The following is a 21198-nucleotide window of genomic DNA, read 5'->3' as shown; positions in this document are numbered from 1 at the left end:
GTCCATAAGCAAATTTAATAAAATCAAACAGTACATAATTTAAGAAAATCAGTTTAATTATTTGGCAACCAATAAGCACTCATTCATGAGATTTGATGTGTTAGAAGCCTGATTTATTTAGGTTTGATACAGTTTGGGATTGAATGTGGTAGGATTCATGTAACTCAGTTCTTAATGAGCGAGTTGGAGTACGCTCATGCTCGGCTCATTAAGTTAACGAGCGAGTTGTTAATGAACTTTTAGCAAGCGAGTTATGAGTGAATCAAGAGTTGTGAGCAATTTACTTACCCCTACCCTAGACGTAACCCCTACCCTAGACGTAAGAGAATGAGTGATAGTTCGGCCGATTATTTTGATTTAGCCTCTATTTTATCGATTTTCTATATATAACTTGTCCAAGCGAGTAAACTCGGGAAATATCGTATCGCCTTCGGCCGATACCAAACAACCGCGACAACCTTAGCCTTAGCCACTTGTAACCAATGGTTTGGTTTGAAGTCCAACAATCACTTGTGATTAAGATTCTATCAGTGCTTTTAAAAATCATTAATTTTTATCTTCTATTTTTTTTCAAGTCGAACACTTTGATGCACTCACTCCTAATTGTTGATTTACTCACTCTTTGATAATAAGGATTGATGTATACTTCATTAGAATATTGAACCATTGGTACTCAAGAAAGGTAAATGGCAACTCATGGGCTATGTACATTTTTGTAACTATTTTCCTACACTTCACTTGATCATAAACCCCTCTTGGGTTCAAAATCAAACTACCAACTAGTGCAGCACTATCACATGATCCAAATTTTAGAAGGCCTTGAGTATCTATTGACTTCTTTATGGAACTGCACTTTACCTTGTGTCGTAAAAGAGTTGTTGTGGGGCTGCCCCGTATAACTTTGTACTTCTTTTTGCAATAGATACACTCTACCTTTGACACCATCTTCCCTTTCTTCTTTACTTGTACATCTGCAAAATACTTCCAAACATCCAAAGTTTGTTTCCTTTTGTGATTGGAAGTGCCATCATCATTAATTTCATCACCTTCAAATGCGGCATCTTCAGTTGCAGTATCGACTGTATCTCTTCGTTCGCCACTTAAGTCAACACTCTTGCTACCTTCACCTCCTTCAAGTTCAACCAGGTCATCGCGACATCATCAGTTGCAGCATGAAATTCTGTAGGTGAAAACATTATACAATCATTAACTGGACGGGGCCAGAACAAGACAAAGACGTGCTGCACACATTGTTTGAAGATTGACGTACCACAAATTAAGATATTTAATAATGTCAATGCATTTTACTATTCTTGTAAATTACAATACCAACATATTTATCAATCATCAAAAAAGAACCAACATACCTATATTTTTATTTTCAGGAAACAATTTAAATTTTAATATGTTTTTAATTATCCGAATTATATTTGTATCTGTATTCATATCCATCGATCTGATATCTGATCCGTATTCGTATCCGTTTAAAATGTGATACATATTCGTATATGAGACTATTTGCATCTGTATGCGCACATATCCGAAAAATTATAATGGATGAGTATCCAATTTAATTACTATTGCGGCGACATCTCGGCGGACAAGGCGGCTCCTCTCTAAAAGGAGCCTTTCCCTTCAACGGCGGCTAGGGTTATCCAGCTGCGTGGTGAGCACTCAAGTTCAAAGCTGCGGGGTGAGCATTAGGTGACTAGGGTTAAAAATCAAGAAACTTATTGCGTTCTCTTTTTTACATTGTGAAATTTGCAGAGAATCACCTTTTAGTAAACGGCAACAAAGATCAACAGATAACGTGCAATTAGGAGTTAGGACATTTACCCGGCCTCCAAGAATTAATCTAATTAAACTCTAAAGAATTATTTCAAAAATTAAACTCTAAAGAAAGTTTCTTCATGTCCAGTGTAGATAATAAGATGAGATCGATATATTGTGGCATGCAAATCAACGACGTCTTAATAATTGGAACAATATTTGGTTGCACGTTAAAAACACTAATCACATAGACAAAGGAAATTACTATATATATATCTAAGCCAATGCACATCCTCTCCATCTCAACCTGGCAAACAATGGCCTGGCCATCTCTTTCTCCTCTGGAGCTTATGTTCTCTATTCTTTGCCTCCTTCTTTTCCTCTATTACTACCATAACTTTGTCTCCTCTAGAAACAAACAACCTAATGTTCCAGTGTATTGGCCGTTAGTGGGCATGATGCCGGCAGTAATATTAAATCTCCACAATTTACATGCGTATACTACCGATATCCTATGTAGGTGCCGTTGCAACTTCTATTTCCGTGGGGGATGGTTTGCAGGCATGAATATCTTTTTTACATGTGATCCCTTGAACATACAACATATCTTCACATCAAATTTCCAGAACTATCCTAAAGGGAAGGAGTTTTTGGAGATATTCGATGTACTTGGTGATGGCATCGTTAATTCTGATGCTGACATATGGCGGTCTCAACGTGTTAAGCAACAAATGTTATTATCCCGCTCCCGCTTCTGTGCCTATGTGGCACAGTCAAGCCGGGACATAGTGGAGCAGGCACTCCTCCCATTCTTGGCCCATGCATCCAAGCAAGGTCAAGCTATAGACATGCAAGATGTGTTTATGCGGTTAACTTTCGACACGACTACCAAATTAGTCATTGGTGCCAATTTTAAGAGCCTCTCTATCGGGTTACCGACTGTACCTTTTGCTCAAGCAATGGATGATGCCATGGAGAGTTTGTTATTTCGGCATGCCATGCCGGTGGCTGTGTGGAAGCTTTTACGGAGACTAAATATGGGAAGAGAAAAGAAGCTAGCTGATGCAAGGAGAGTGATTGATCAATTTGTTGAAGAAGCAATTGAGAAAAAGAAAGCCCAGAATAAGGCAGCAAAGGGGATAGAGAACATGCCTGATTTGTTATCATCTTATATAGATGACAGCGAAACCGGCAACAGAGACAAGTTCTTGAGAGACACTACTGTCAATCTCATGCTAGGTGGTCGTGACACAATTGGATCTGGCCTCTCGTGGTTCCTCTGGCTGCTTACACAAAATCGTCATGTCGAGGAAAAGATCCTAAATGAATTAAATTCATTTCCTCGGAGCTTCACCTCTGATGGGATGGCCATATTTAATCCTGAAGAGGTTGCAAAATCAGTCTACTTGCATGCTGCACTAAATGAAGCAGTCCGGCTCTTTCCACCGGTTCCATTTGAGCATAAAGGGGTGTTGAAGGATGATATGCTACCGAGCGGTTTCTTGGCAACTCCCGGCATAAAGATTCTTATATCAATTTACGCACTGGCAAGGATAGAGGAGGTCTGGGGAAAAGATTGCTCAGAATTCAAACCTGAACGGTGGATTTCTGACAACAACAAGTTGAAATATGAACCATCGTATAAGTTTATGTCTTTTAATACTGGTCCAAGGACTTGTTTGGGAAAGGACATGGCTTATACTCTGATGAAAGCAGCAGGGGCTGCACTGGTTTATAATTTTTATTTTGAGGTGGTAGAAGGCCATGTCATTGCTCCGAAGAACTCTATTATTCTCCAGATGAAAAATGGGCTAATGGTGAAAGTAAAGAAGAGAAGTGCTGTATGATCGTCTGAGTTGAGATAGACTAATCCCAGCACGGAAATAATATTACTTCTGTATGTGTGTCCGAATTAGTTCTATATATATATGGTTGTGATCTATTTATATTATCAGTACTATTTGTCAACTCAATATTACTTGTATGGTGTGCATGGGAGTATTAATAATACGTATGTACTTTTGGATTTACTCTATCTATTCTTAAATTATATGCTTCTTAAAACTTAATTGGGAAGAACAAAAAAATACCATATTTTGTGTTTCAATGATAAAGCTATAGCTACTTATAGGTTTGTGGGAGCGGGGTGTTCCGTTTCCCATCAACTCAAGTCTAGTTTGATGGACATCTAAACCGCTCCAGAACGCATTAAGATTCGTACCACATAGCCAGTGAGCAAAGAACGGAGCTCATCTTCTTCAATGCCTCCACTCTAGTTTGCTCTCTCTCTCTCTCTCCATCCGTTCTCGTTACCTCAATTGAACGAACCTAGTATTTCTGTTGTTTCTTTGTCACCTCCTCTTCTCTTCTTCTTGTCGACGCCTCTTCTATCTACTGTCTAAGAATATCTATAGGCTAAAAATTCAAGGCTGTGTAAATTGAGGTGTGTACCCCTTCACATTCTTTGCTTGATTCTTGTTTCTCTATTTTATTTAAAAAAATCTTTATGTCTTCAAAAAGTCCTATTCTATTTGGAAATTTTATGATAGTTTTTTTTCATGAAACTTAAAAACCATGTGCTTTTTTGGACACGATTTTTTTCTTATTACTTCTTCAATTTGAGAGTTAGATGCGATTGTAGAGCTCTGAGCTGTTACTGGTACCAACCATTTCAACTGACTCACTAATTTCCTATTATACCCTTGATCCTTTGTGTTTGGGAACTGGTACTGCTTTTTTTTTCACTAGTGCGGTCTTTCAGAGAGTCACTGGTACTGCTACTGATTTTTGCTCCCCTTGGTATTGTAAATGAAAGTAATGAATTATATTTTGTCACTAGTTACTGCTTACTGGGTTTCACCTTACTGGTACTGCTGATTTCTCCTCACTGGTACACTGTTTTTGCCTTCATTGATTTTTGAGTGAATTTTGTAAAACATCTCCAATACTGGTAACATATGTGTTGTATTCTGGTTTTTTGATATTTTGTTTCTTTTTGGGGTATGTGCACTGGTTCTATGTATGTATGTATGATGGATATAGCTGTAATATAACAGCTGCAACGTATGTGCTGGTTTTTTACTGGGTTTTGGTTTGTAGTTTTTTTTTTTTTTTGGTTATTGTAAGGTTTATGTAGTTTTTTCAATAGCTATGATGCTGTGCTGTTATATTACGGCTAAAAGAAAAGTCTTAGGTCAGACCATTTTTTTTTTTTTTGCCATGTTTAATTATTAAAATTAGGTTAGTCAACATATGCATGTTATAGTAACTTACTAACTATACCTTTCCTTGGGCTTATATACCCTAGTTCCTAAAGGTTCATATTGGTACCGTATTGATACCGGAACGGACTGGTATAAGGATGTATTAGACTTCTGCTTCCACCAATTATCAGGCTAGTCCCCAAATAGGATGGTTCAAATGCACTATGATTTTGTGCTCCAATATTTTTCACATCCTTTATGTCCGTTTTTGAAGTTCGAACAGTTGACTCGAACCGCTCAACATTATCTTCATAGTAAAATATGTTTGGAGACCAAATTTTATATTTTTTATAATTTTTTACTATTTTTTTAGATACATACAAAATCACTGTTTTAAGGATATTCTAGACCATCCGAAAAAAGTGATATTGCACTTATGTAAAAGAATCACCAACATTACGAATCACTCGTTCATGCAACCATGTTTCTTTTCTTAAACTAACTTCAACCCCACAATTCTGCAAAATTAAGTTTTCTCTAGTGTAAAAAATAAATTGAAAACTGTACGCCTGTACGTATATTGTTAATTTTATGAGATCTGTGGAGAAATTATATCTCTGTGAATAGTATACGGAATTATTATTAATTGCATTTCTTGTATTGTATTGAATCACTGTTTACAAGCTCTAAATTCAATTTATATTACACGGATAACGGCTCTTTTATTTTACCGTTGGTATATAAGCTACAAGGAGATAGTATCCATGAAGGTAAAAAGTGACTATCCGCAAAGGTATACTGACAGAAAGGTGTTTTTTCTAGTAGTGACGGGAGCATCCACGAAGGTATATATATTGATAGTATCCTCGCAGATATTGTTCTACTCTTGTAGTAATTTCTAGTAGTGGTGGCCGCTGGTACTATTTCTAATTAATGCTCTAACGGCTCTATACAGTTGTATTTTTTTATTCTAGAAATAATACAAATTATAATAGTTGCTTGATCGATGATATACGACTGAGATATTGATCTTATTTCTTAACAGATATATACCCTGCATTTGGTAACTTGAAGGGAGCTTTCCATTATAAGCCTCAGTGCTATTCAATTGGCCAATTTAAACTCAATTAAGGTCCAGATGAAACACAGTTCAAAACAATATTTGAAGGATAATTAATAGAGGACAATAATATTTCAGGGGTAATATATTTTCAGACTTAGTTCCAATAATGATGAAAAAAAATTGATATGTGTTATTTAGAAACTTTTTATTTAATAAAAAATAATGCTGAGTTGGGAATTCACACATCATATAATATATTATTCTTCTAGATGTCCAATTTTCCATACCATTGACTGACTCTAAGCAAGAAACACATGCTACAAATTGAATGCGAACGCTGACTGGATGGGTATTAGGCTTTTAATTAGCTGATCTGACATATATAATTATTTCCTACGGGCTCATTTGCAAAAAAGAAAAAGAAAAAGAAAGAAGACATATATAATTATTTGTATCCGTATCCTCCTAGGTACCTGACTCAAGACAATTGAAATGGATGGCTTAGATTTACTCTCATCCGGTGCCTATTCGGGATGGCATAGGGGGAAGTATTATTTGTGCTTTGAGATTCGTGCCAAGTTAAAAGAACAATTCTAGATCAACTGTTTCAATTGGACTCAGCTAGGTAACCTGAGGGGATGTGAATTCTAATTATATAACTCAATTTTTTAGTTTTAAATTCAGAGGGAACTGACATGAAATTGCCCAAATAATAATTGAAGGTGTATTTCAATTTTTGGAAAAAAAATTATTGAGCATGTTTAAGTTTTACTTTTACAGGGAAAATCTCTTATGACAAAGTCTATTTAATTAGCATGTTTTAGTTTAAAAGTTCATATTTTTAAAAGATAAAGCTTCATTATTTGTACTTTCTGAGGTAAAAAGGAAAATATAAAGCTTCCTTTTTACACAATTTATGCTTTAGTTTGAAATATAAAACTTTACAAGTTAGCATGAATTAATTTATTGTCAATAACCAAAGAGCATTTTATGAGAAGAGCAACAAGTAACATGAATATTTGTTTATTTTATTCCAGTTTATTCATTGTGCAAAATACAGTTTGCTACCACATATGATATCCTTCACATAAAACTTATGATTCTAATAAAACACAATTACTAATTGCAATCATGAATCTGCTTTCCTTCACATAAAACTTATGATTCTAATAAAACACAATTACTAATTGCAATCATGAATCTGCTTTCTGGAACATAATTGGGAAAGGCTCACCATTCAAGCCTAGCAGCCTCTTCTCACCTTCATAAAACACACCTAAATCCCCACACACCACCTCACAAGTGTCACACACACTTGGAGAGATTACAAGCTTGTAGTAGTCTTCATCTTCCCATTTCTCTATCTTAAACCAATTACTCGCCGTCTCCTTACCTGGATTCCCGTCTAAGTAATTTCCGGCAATTATATATTGCTTACCTCCTTCGACTTTTCCGAGTTGCCATGTCAATGACATCACACATATTGTAATAGCATCAAACTCTATGTTGATGTCGGTTGAGAGGTGAACAACTTTGTCTTCTGGATTTGCGGGATGGAAGATCAAGGGTAAGCCTTTTTCGAGCTCATTGTTCTTTTGAGCTACATAATAAGGGCATAGTTGGTCATTGTGTTGAGTAATGGTTAGGCCACCGCCATGGCCACGGATTACAGGCAAAATGTAATATTCGTTTCCTAAGATCAAAGGATCGCCGTCGGTGTCAGACACTATTTCAGCATTGGAGGTGAGAGAGAAAAATAGTAAGGTTACAAGAAGAGAGAAGGAAAAGAGTTGAAACTTCATTGTATTAAGTTTTGATGAAAGTAGTATATAGTCTTTATGGATATATATATAAAGGAAGCTGAAGCCTATGGGAAGTTTGGCAAAGAAAAGTAAATATATAATTAAAATAAGTTTAAGTTGAGATATGAACAGATAATTAATTAATAGTGACATGTGAAAGGAAAATTTTGACTACATCTTGATTTTTCGAGAGGTCAATTGTACTATAATTAATTGGATAGGATTGATCACTTGGCATGCAGTAAGCGGATCTATCTTGTCATTTGTACTTTAGTTCTAATTAACTTGTACTACGTACGCACGTGTATGATTGTGAGATAAAGAAGAAAAACAAAAGATGAAATAAGTTGAAATATTATTTTAAGCTGATTAATTTATTTCGCACTTATTTCTTTCATAGGATACATTAATTATGATGAACTATGTTTTATTTTTCAATATTTTTAGGGTAGACGCATTATTTTTTACTCTATACTTAATATGTAAAACAAAGTATAAAATTGATGTAGAATGAAAAGAAATAATGTAATCTTTCTTTAAATATAAATGAAATTATTATCAATTTAAATAAATTAACTTATATTATTTATTCATTTTCATATTTGAATTTTGTTAATTAATATTTGTATTTTAAAGTTAATACAACTCAATTATCTGATAATTATTTATTTTGTATCCATATTCGTATGTATCTATATCCGTTTAAAATAAATTTGATTTTAAATTTTGATGTTACTTTACTATCTATATTCATATTTATGATATATGCTTAATGAAAAGAGGATGCAAATTTAATATTAGTATTATTCACTCCGAATTCACTTTGTCTATATTTCTAGAACTCTATAATTTAGAGCTGTACTCAAAAAGAATTTTGTGGTTGGCAGTGCGATCGAGAAGCAAAATTGATACTGTTAGCTAGAAAGCATTTGGTTATCCAAGATTTGAGTGGTTTAAATCCTCTGCAGAGACAAAATTGATAACATCTAATTAAAACAAGGATATGGAAAAGAGAAAATCAAACCAAAGTCAAGGACGAAACAACACTGTACGGAGCGAGAGCGATCCTTGGGAATATTAATATATATATTAATGGATCATGCATGACTCACTCATGAGTTGATTTCTTTGATTGAATTAGTAGAACAGAATGTTATATAAGAATAATGAATGTTTAGATGAAACAAAGAACAATTAAATAATAGAGCTAATTAACAAAAAAAAAATATATATATATATATAGAATAGTTTATAGCTCTTGATTCTAATGAGGATGAACTCAAAAAATAGTGTTATATATTTTTGAGTTAGATACTATTTTTTTATTTGTCTTAGTTTATAACTCAAAAATGTATGATAGTTTGGAATAGTCGTTAACTCGAGTTAGCACTATTCTTTAATACTATTGGTTGCTCAAGTCAATGGACTTCTTGAGATTTCATCCATATCTGTGTGGAAAAACCTATACAAGTCTTGTTGCTTAACAAATGACATTGTACAATCAGCCTGGCCTCAATAATAAATGGGAACTAATTATGGGAGAAATTTGCATCTGATGTCCATCAATGTGTTCCAATCCACTTTAAAATTCGTGCACGTTAGATTCATACAAATATTAAAGCAAACAAGTAGGAATAATGAAGCGATGCGTACGGATTTTAAAGAAAATTAGACAGAAGCGGAATCCATCAGACTCAAATTTTAGTCTGATTAACGTAAGACAGAACATGTTTCTGGAATTGATATACCGATTCTATATATATAACCGATACTTATATATTGATATCACATTTTTATTTGATTGGTAAATAATGCTTTTTACTACTTAATTCTTTTAATTAATAACCAATTACTTTATCCTATGCTATATGTTCGGACAAATTATTTATGAAGATATTGAATAATAATGTACATACCGCGCGTATACAATAAAATAAGTAATTAACTCGAACAATAAAATAAGTAATTAACTCGAATAATAAAAATAAAATAATCAAGGTGATTAATAAAAAAGTTGAACTGACTAATAACTTCCAATAGATTCAGTACTAGCTTTTAATTTAGTGACTAAAAATATATCTTCCATGTGAGATATCATAAATTCAAAATGAATTTATTTTATGAACAAATAAAAGAGCTCCCTCGAATTTCTGACATAAGTATTTAATGTGAACAAAAAACAAACAAAATTAAATAAGAAATTAAACAACGTAAATAATAATTAAACACAATAATCAAAGTGAAGCTTCAAATGAATAATATAGCAGCTCCAATCTATATTATAGATATATAATTTTGGAGGAATCCGGCACTGTACGTAGTTAGAAAAATATTGCTATAATAAGTTGCTATCATTTATTAATGGACTCGCTACAGTTTGTTTTCTTTAGAAGAAATATGGCTCTTATCTTACGGTACCGTTGGATGTCATTTTCTTAATACATTTGGATATATTCAAGAAATATAGATCAGGTTGCCAAATGTGATAAATAGTGGGACTTACATGAAAAAAAGGAAAATAATATATAATTATTCTTTTAGAGAACGGAGACAAGAAGAAAGATGAAGAAATGAAAATCTTTGAAGGTGAAGATTGTGACTATATATTCAGCTGACGCCACTCGCCAAGTGCGAGTAAGAACTACGCAATCACACACAACCACTTCACAAAAGAAAAATAGAAAAATGTGAATAGTAAACAGTGCGTAAGTCAAAGCTTTGAATGCCATGTGTTTGAGATGTCGCACTGCTTTTTATTTTAACTGGGCCTTATTTTGGCCCATAAATGCAAGTAACTCAAATTCGGAAGAGCAGAGCAGGTCTAATGAGCGAGAACACCAGAGATGTCCAATGCACTTCAAAATTTGTGCGTACAAATCTCAGAGCAGGGTCAGGGATGTTAAAACGCATCAGACGGCCTCGGTGCCTATACTTTTCTCCAAATTCTGATATCCGATCAAGTCACGCATCAGACGGCTTCGGTGCCTATAATTATCTGAATCCGTATCTAATTTGATATTCGTGTCCAAATCAGATAATATCTGCATCGGAATATTAAAATTCATTATTTTCCGTATTTAGATCCAGATAAAATCGAATAATATCGGATCTGTTTACACCCTTCCTGCTTCATAGTACTTAACAGTAATAGATAACATTTTTTTTCGATGATAACAACAAAAAATAGCTGTGTTATTAATTATGAGTGATGTTAATATATAGGAAGCTGATAATTGTACCCCAAATAAAATACCCGCGCGTGTCCTCCAGCCTTCTAGAATGTCGATGACAAACTGAGCAGGTTTTTCTTCATACAGTGCAATAACAGTACGGATCTTTCTTTATTGTATAGCCTTTCGCTGCATGAAGCGAAAAATACTCTGTTCAAAAAGTTAACAAAAATAGCGTCAATTGCAGCGAAATAATCGTATAATTTAAACATGTAAACGAAAGCATTTAATCAACTACGTTCTAGTGTTTAACTTTCATTGTAAATGAGTTAAATTTTAATTTTTTTTAAAAAGTATGAATCCCCGAATTCATCCCCGAGCATAAAATTTTCTTAAACATTCTAGAATGTTGACATCTCTAAATTTCAACCAATTCCCAAACGAGTCCCCAAGCACAAATTAACAGCTCTAAATTTGTACCAATCTTCAGGAGGGGAAGGCATCCGTCTTCTTGGGTTGCATTAAGTTAAGTTTCCTTCTCTCACTACAACAGAATGATTTTTTAGCGACCGGTATCAGCGACCGGTGCTAACGCCGGTCTCTGATAGTCATTTTTCCCCAAAAAAAAAAAAGAAAAAAATCAGCGGCGACCAATACTTTTCAGCGACCGGCACCATCGCCGGTCGCTGAAAGTTTTTTTTTTAAAATCGCTGGAATTTTTCGCTAAAAAAAAAGGCGCCAGAACCCTCGTCTCCGCCAAAACCCTTCTTCTTCTCCGCCAGAACCCTAGGCCTCCCCAAAAAATTTCTCCTCCGCGCCGTCTTCTCCTCTGCGCCGTCTTCTCCTCCTCGCCATCTTCTCCTCCTCGCCATCTTCTTCTCCGCGCGACCAGCACCAGCTTTCTTCTCCGTGCCGTCTTCTGGACTCACGACCAGCACCACCAACGACTCGCCCAGACCGCACGCCGTGAACCGACGACACTGGTATCTTCTTACTTGATTTTCCTTGCTGATTTCTTTGTTTGTCGTGATGATTCGTAGAATTGGATTTGATAAATCGAGTGCGGATTGTTGATTTTTCCGACACGATTGAATTACTTGATTTTGGGTGTTACGCGGCTTTGATTCTTGTAACTCTGTCTCTAATTTTTGTTGCTGCCGTGTTGCTTGTGTGGTGGCAGTGTTGGTACCAATGGTACCCGTCCAGTATTGTAGATTGTATAAAGCAGTGGGTTTTGGTAGTTATAATTTTACCAGAATGTCACATTAAGGTTTTGGTAGTTATAATTTTAGTCAAATAAATAGCTTTAATGCATGTAAATAGCTTTAATAGCTTTAATTTTAGTCTAAAAACTCTAAAATTATAAAAAAAAAAAACATAAAAAACCCTAAAAACTCTAAAATTATAAAAAAAAGGTCCAAAAGTCCATGAAGGAAAACTCGGATCGCGAATCTGAGCCCGCATGGGCAAAACAAATCTATCCGGTTTTGGGCTGTGGAGTTCCTGTCAAAATTTCAGGCCGATCCGACGGACGAATCAAAAGTTACGCCCCTTTTCGTGAAGCATGCGCAGGACCATATTGCATCAATCGGCTTATCGTTTGAAGCTGAAATTTCTCGCAATAAGTCCTTCTTGATTGGTACCCTTTATTAATTGGTGTTACTATCATTTGCATTTGTTAGATTCATGGCCGATCAACATGCTCGGAGAGAACTCAATGTGTGTATATGTATGTCATGATTTTTTATTTATGTTATATGATATCATGTTGTATGTCAATATTGAATTGTTGTACGATATTAAATTCAAATCAAGCTATTATGTATGTTATGATTATTTGATATTATATTCGAATTGAGCTATTATTTGATATTATTGTTTGATCGATGTGAATGTGGAATTATATGTAATTTGTTGTCTTATTTATGTTATTTGAAATGTCATGGAGAAATGTAAATAACAAAATATACAAAAAAAAATGCTGATATAAGTATCAGCGACCGGTATTTAGGTATCAGAGACCGGGTACACCGGTCTCTGATACCTTTTCGTGACGTCAGTAAAAAACAATTGCGACCAGAAAAATTATCAGCGACCGGATGACGTCATTCAGCGACCGGTGACGTCATCAGGAGGGTATCTGCGACAATGCTTTCAGCGACCGGGGTATTAGCAACCGTTTTTCACTTTCTGCGACCGGATTGATTTTCTGAGACCGGCGCCTATACTTTCTGCGACCGGAAAACCGGTCGCAGAAAGTGGGATTTGCTGTAGTGGATCTTATCCAATCTTTTGTGTGGTTATTTTATTCTAGAAAAATTATAGTTAATATCATCAAGGTGGATTGTCTATTGCTGAAAAGGTTCATATTGGCAACTCATGTGACATTATTTTACTATGTACCTAAACTGAACAGTATGTAACTATAGTTGTACGGTGTCTGAAAACACGATGAGCAGAACCTTTCCACTTATAAGTACCCTCTAATGCAGCTGCCATTAATGTTGGGACCTTTTTAAGAAAAAAAAATGTCCAACACAAAATTAATTTTCAGATTCATAATTTTGATGCACAACAACTGTTGAGATCGTAATGTACCACCCACCCTAATGCCAGTTTATAATCTCTCTCTTTCTCATTTCCTCCTCGTTGAGAATTAATTAACTTTTTGTGTATAATGCTAATACTTTTATGCTGGTGCAGTTGATACAATCTCGTGAGCATAATCTACTTGGATCTATGAACACGGAATTATTTTTGCCAGCTACATTATGTGCAGTCCAGTTTTTATGAAACTTGCCATTATCTTAATTTTTGACACATTCGTCGGTTTTTATTAGCATGCTTATGTTAACAGTATCTAGTTATATACATAGCAGTTGTTCCAAATTAACATAACAACAATTGTTATTCTCGTAACTAACTGTGTTATTTCTTATCCGACTTGGGTATTAGAATTACTGTAAGGTTGTTGCTTGTGATCATGGTTGGCTAGTTAGTTGAAATTTTTCGTCGGCTGGGTTGATATTCTGGTTAAAATCCTGATATTATTGATCTGGTATTAGTTTTATGTGGGGTTAGTTCTGTGTTTTTAAGAAATTTGTTGGGTTTGGGTTATAGGGTTTGACTTCAGATGGTACTTTTGGTTTGCAAACTGAACTTGTGTTCTGCAAGGTTTTTGTAACAAACAGGTTTCGTGGTCGGTGGCACTCACATAGCTTGTCTTGTTTCCTGTCTCTAGAGCATACCACAGAACAGAGATAAACCTCAGAATCAGAGCATATATTCGAGATAAGTTTCTTCTTTGTATTTTTCTTTTTCTAGCCCTTCTAGTTAGATAACTTTGAAATTGAAACCATTCCTGCTTCCTTCCTATGGATATCATACTATGGCACGTATTGTTTGGAGTTTAATTGCTCTCTCGAACTGAACTGAGTTAAAAAGTCTTTTTGATGATTCATGTTCTCAATGCGGTGCTACTCTGGATGCCATTTGAACAAATTAATCATCATAAAGAATTTAGTTTCATTAAATATGCCGTACCTTGTATCAATTGGATATTAATATGTTCCACTCTGTTCTGAGTAGTGTCTACTTACTAAATTGCATGCTAACATGAGAAGTATATTCCATTGAATGGCTATTTTTTCGTTGAAAAACCCTGATAATTAGTTTCGTTATTTTGAAATAAAACCACAGTTCTGACTATTTTTTTTCTCCTCTTCAAGCTAAAAGATAGAATGAATTCAAAATTTATTGGTTGAAGCCAACTGACAACAGAAACTCTGATGACTTCACAAGTGGGAGAGGAAGGCATCCGTTTTCTTGGGTTGCGTTAAGTTAAGTTTCCTTCTCTTATCCATTCTGTTGTGGGGTTATTTTAGGCTAGAAGAATAATAGTTTGTATCATCAAGGTGGATTGTCTATTGCTGAAAAGGTTCATATTAGCAACTCATGTGACCTTTTCTTACTACGTACCTAAACTGAATAGTATGTAACTATAGATGTACGGTACCCGAAAATACGATGAGCAGAACCTTTCCGCTTATAAGTACCCTCTAAAGCAGCTGCAATTAATGTTGGGACCTTCTTAAGAAAAAAAATGTCCAACACAAAATTATTTTTCAGCTTCATAATTTTGATGCTCAACAACTATTGAGATGTTAAAGTACCACCCTCCCTAATGCCAGATTATAATCTCTCTTTCTCATTTCCTCCTCGATGTGAATTAATTCACTTTTTGTGTATAATTGCTTATACTTTTATGCTGGTGCAGATGATGTAATCTCGTGGGCATAATCTACTTGGATCTACGAACACGGAATTAATTTTGCCAGCTACATTATATGCAGTCCAGGTTTTGTGAAACTTGCCATTATCTTAATTTTTGATACATGCATCGGTTTTTATTGGCATTCTTATGTTAACAGTATCTAGTTATAAACATAACAGTTGTTCCAAATTAACATAACAACAATTGTTATCCTCCTAACTAACTGTGTTGTTTCTTATCTGACTTGGGTATTATAATTACTCTAAGGTTGTTGCCTGTGATCAGGGTTGGGTAGTTAGTTGAAATTTTTCGTCGGCTGGGTTTATATTTTGGTAGAAATCCTGATATTATTGATCTGGTATTAGTTTTATGTGGAGTTCTGTGTTTTTAAGAAATTTGTTGGGTTTTGGTTATAGGGTTTGACTTCATACGGTACTTTTGGTTTGCAAACTTGTGTTGACAGATATCAGATAGAGGAGAGAGACAAGAGAATGACAGAATGATTTGTATTTTCATTAACTTTGAATTGATACGATTGTGAGGTTTATATATAGCCAAGACATATCTCAGTAATCATCTGTAGTGTTATAACGTAAGACAGCTTCTAACTAATCTCTTACTAACTGTTTCTTACAATGATCAACTAATTACAACTATAACCCTATGTTTGCCAAATACATCAAATAAGATAAGCGCTCTGTTTTATTTTTAGTATTGTTTGTTTTACTGCTCTCCAGCTTTCCGATATATTTTGAAATTGAATTCTACATATGAGAAATACATTAACAATTATTATTACTCAATTCAATCCCTAAATTTAATAATAACTTTTAGAATAAAGTACACATAGTTATGGCAGAGGCAGGACAATTAGCAGGACAATTTTTCAATGGTTGACATCATAAATTATTCGACTTACCTGACACAATTTCATGATTCTAATTATAACAAGGGCGTTAACTTAGATTTTCAAGAAAAAATCAGACAATTCCCACTTGATATATATACTGACAGTTCCCACTTGAAAAAATCACAGTTTTTGGGTGGTCCATAATCTTCTAAAAAATATTGATTTGTACCTATCTAAGTAAAATAGAGAATTTATAACAAATTAATGAAATCAGATTGAACTAATAGATGGCATATGAACTGACATGCAGGAGTGGTTTCTAGTACCAATATATAGAGCCATATGTGACTGACTAATCATTTCCCAAGAAGCCCCACATTTATTTAGCAAATACAAATGAATCACATAACCCAAAGAGGCAAACTATAAAAGTTCATTTAATAATATACATTAATTGTATGAAACCATTCATTCCCCTGGAATGATCGAACTTCCAAGACAAAATTTATCTCCAATGGTCATCTATGTTGACCATCAATAAATGCTGAGAAATCAATATTATATAATTAGTATAATAATATTATAATAATATTATAATATATTAATATTATATAATTAATATTTTCTTATTCATAATTATTATTAATATGTAATTATATAATTAATATGTTATATTGTTAATATATTAAATAATTATTATAATAATATTACAATATATTATAGTTATTATTAATATATTAATATTATATAATTAGTATCTTATTATTAATAATTATTAATAATTTATAATTATATAATTAATAACTAATATTCTTAATATAGTAAATCATTATTATAATAATATTATAATATATTATAGTTGTTATTGATATATTAATATTATATAATTAGTATCTTATTATTAATCATTATTATTAATATTTAATTATATAATTAATATTTTATATTGTTAATATATTAAATTATTATTTTAATAATTAAGATTATATAATTAGTAATTATTATTAATTTATAATTATATAATTAATATTTTATTATTAATAATTATTATTAATATATAATTAATATTTATATTGTTAATATTAAATAAATTTTATAATAATATATAATATATTACAGTTATTATTAATATATTATATATAATATAATTAGTATCTTATTATAAATAATGAACCAATTTAGGCTTTTAAAACTTTAGTCCTCCACCAACTCTAACCAAACAATGAATAGTTTAAGCTATGATTTAACTTTAGGCCTCAACCAAACATAAATAATTTAGACCGGCCTAAGTTGGAATAACCAACTCCGTCTGACAGCACTTTCAATATTAAATAGATTTTTAATTCATTGTTCACGTTTTCATGCCTTTTAATATTAGAAGAGATGCAAAGGATCTTGAATAAGAAAATTTTGAATATTGAAATAATAATTACACATATTTATTATATATTTTATTATGATGGTGACAAAAGTATTTAAATTCTTGACATGACAATTCAGAATTTTGGAAAAAAAAGAAAAAGGTGAATTAACAGTTGCATAAGATATGGCGGTCATTTTTTTTTAAAACCCAAAATAAAAAACAAATTTACCAAACTAACCAATCTTTTGATTTTTTTTTTATTTCTACCCAGACCGCCTGGCATACTGGCAGTCCAGATCTGTAGTGAACCGCCAGGTGGTGGGGCGGTCCACTAGGAGACCTGACCGCCCACAGCCCGGGCGGTCCACTATGCATCAATTAAATCTGAACCGCAGATCTTAATGGGTAACTTAATCTGGGCCGTCGGTTAAAGGATTTTCATGCAATTTGACTTCTCAGAATTAAAATTCTCCCCACATACTGGCTTCGTAGCCTCAGACACCGCTCGCAGCCTCAGACATCGCTCGCAGCCTGGCATACTGGCTTCGTAGCCTCACACACCGCTCGCAGGGGGCTGCCGCCCCCCTGCCACCCCCCACATACTCCTAGAATCAGGCCCACATACATAACATAAGCAGCTGGAACAAGAAGACTAATGGGGTCTAATCTTCAATCAGCAGCTTATTAGTTAGACATTATAGTGGGATAAGCAGCTGGTAATTTAGGTAGGTACCATTGTACCATTATCTATTCCCAGTTTAGATTTTGTTTACTTTTATTTTTTGAAGATGTCAGTCACTGGGATGGAATGTTGTAATTTGTGTTCTTATTTTTAGATGGAAGGTTTTGAAACTGTTGTAATAATATGTTTTTTTTATAATTTTGGAAATGCATATGCAGACATGTCAGTATTTTCCTTATATATTGTTGTTCAATTGTTCTTATAATTGATAATCTAAACATGGATAAGATGGTTTGTTTGTGTGACTTGGTTTATTTGGAAGGAGAGGAATAAATGAATCTTTAGAGGAGGGATGCGGCAACTTGAAATTCTGGTACAGAAGTTACTGATGGAGGGGACTTTGTGGGATAAGTATTGCTAAAGAAGAGAAGGACCAGTGTGAAACTGTGTCTATGGTGTCTGTCTTTTATTTTTGTCTTTCATTTTACTTATTTCATTCAGGTAAACTTACTGCACGTAGTTATTTTTTCTTGTTTTGATTGTTGTATTGATGATGTACACTATAGCATTGCAAGAGTCATATTATCTATCAATCTGGTCAAAGAAACTAGATCTCTCTATTTTTCTCGTTGTTAACCATGTATATATATGTGATCATCGGTGTTAATACTAGTGGCGTACAAAAACTGGATCTCATTTTTTTTCATTTTCCTTTCGTCCTTTGTCTGAACATTATACTACGTATAAATGGATAAGGTAAATGAGATCCAGTTTGCAGTCCAATATGTTTTGATCAAAACCAAAACTATATATATATTAGACGTGTGCCTCGCTTTGCTTCGGCAGTGGCCATTGAGGCAGAGGAAAAAACATATAGAAAACTCATAAGAAAACCACATAAAACAAAAACTAATAAACTGTAAAGGAGAAAAAAGGAGGTGGTTGCAATGGTTAGAAGGATAACAAATTAACATTGCTCTATGAGCATAGTTAATAATATTAGATTGTTGTGCTACGTGAGATAGAAGTAATATTGGCATAACATTGACTTATGAGCTGTGTTTGGAGGGGACAATGCAATCTGATAAGCTTGTCTTACAAAACTGGAAAAAAAAAAAAAACATTTTTCTCTGTAGAGTGTTGCAACAAAATAATTCCAAGTGTTTTATGGATGGAGATACTAAACAAAATATGGGGGGCGGCAGGGGGGCGGCAGCCCCCTGCGAGCGGTGTCTGAGGCTACGAAGCACCATTAAGATCTGCGGTTCAGATTTAATTGATGCATAGTGGACCGCCTGAGCTGTGGGCAGTCAGGTCTCCTAGTGGACCGCCCCACCACCTGGCGGTTCACTACAGATCTGGACCGCCAGTATGCCAGGCGGTCTGGGTAGAAATAAAAAAAAAATCAACAGATTGGTTAGTTTGGTAAATTTGTTTTTTATTTTGGGTATTAAAAAAAATGACCGAAGATATAGAGGTATCTGAACAACATATCTCAAACTCTGCTTTGTATCTACAAGTTTTTTAATTTAGAATGATATTAAATATTTGAAAAGATAAATTAGATAAAGAAGAGAAAAATCACAAGATATAGAAGATAAGAAAACATTTTATATTTTAATTAAAGTCTAAAAATAGATGGCATGTTATCTCTTCTTATAATATTTCAATTATATAATAAATAATTTAGAAAAACTAAAAATCTAACTTAGAAGCTAACAACACATAATGACTAACTCTTAGAAACTCTAACATAATTAAAATAATATAGAAAATATAAATAGTCAAACTTAGAAAACAGTAACATAATAAAGTCTCACAAAAAACATAATGTAATTTAATATTATAATTATTAATTATGATGAACAAGTGAGACTTTCTTTTTAAAACTTGTCTTAGCTATTCAATAAGATTGACGAATGATTAACTTTCCGAGTCAATTTGGTTTTCGTCACTAGCATAGAGGTTCATCATGATTTCATAGAGAAATCAATGCTACTTCGAGTTTTGTTCATAGTAGATATTTTAAAATAACTGTTTTTGTTCGCTTTTGATTCTCACTCAAACTTTGAAAAATAAAGGTTTAAATAGCGTTTATCGCGTCATAGTATAATAACTGAAAAAATAACGTTATACATATATATTGCGCTGCTATAGCACACTATAGTGCTGATAGCACTATAGTTTTTATAGTCCGAAAATGCTATACAACGCTATAGCGCACTATTTAGAACTCGCTAAAAAGATACAACACCACTCTGTGGACTCAACTTGTACTAGATTGCAAAAAAAATGAGAAGAAATCGTGTAATAACATGATGTGTATAAAATCACTATACTAGAATATGAGTTTATTGCATGCACCAAAAAATGGCTTGTTGCATGGACATACCCTTGAAATATATATGATCATATCTTTTGGAAGGTTGGAAAATATGTTCATATTTTATAAACCTTCAAAGCTTCACATGGTTCTTTTAATTAATCTTTAAGGGTACATTTGGATGGGAGTTATAATAACTAGAATAATGAAATTTGAGAATAGTAAATGAGAGTAGTAAAAAAAATAGTTTAGATTGATGTGAAAATGGTGTTATTCGGATTAATAAAAATGATGTTTGGATTTTACATTTGGAATAGTGAATAGCTGTAACCGAGAAATAATAGTGTTAACAAGATGCTAATTAAGAGGGAATACAGGCAAGTGGAAACTTAAACGAATTGTCACAATGTGGAGATAACATAAAGTAGTATCAATTTTGTCATTTCAGAACTGTATTGGCGAAAATCAGAGAAAAAAATATTTTTTTTCCTCTCTCTTCACACTTCCGAATAGTAGTTATTCCAACATTTACAACGAATAAAAAATAGCAGATATTCTAGCTATTCTGAATAACAAAAATATTGTTTAGATGCACATTACTATTATGAATTGACATATTCTAGAATAGCTTCTATTATTGGGACATCCAAGTCAAAGCATGTCTTGAAAAATAGGCCAAATCATAATTTTGATTCAGTG

General features: G+C 33.4%; 2 pseudogenes across 1 annotated transcript; one reads left to right on the top strand and one right to left on the bottom strand.

Annotated features, from left to right (window-relative positions):
• The first annotated feature begins 2062 nt into the window (after nt 1-2062).
• On the top strand, nt 2063-3800 carry LOC144549228 (noroxomaritidine synthase pseudogene; annotated as a pseudogene). Its single transcript, XR_013509628.1, has one exon. The product of XR_013509628.1 is annotated as a noroxomaritidine synthase pseudogene (transcript).
• A 3429-nt stretch (nt 3801-7229) lies between these two features.
• Nucleotides 7230-7838, bottom strand: LOC144548823 (miraculin pseudogene; annotated as a pseudogene).
• Between the last annotated feature and the right edge of the window lie 13360 nt (nt 7839-21198).

The sequence above is a fragment of the Carex rostrata genome, chromosome 34 (genome assembly GCF_964058835.1).
Source record: "Carex rostrata chromosome 34, lpCarRost1.2, whole genome shotgun sequence".
Classification (NCBI taxonomy): Eukaryota; Viridiplantae; Streptophyta; class Magnoliopsida; order Poales; family Cyperaceae; genus Carex; species Carex rostrata.
This window is presented reverse-complemented; position numbering and strand designations above follow the sequence as displayed.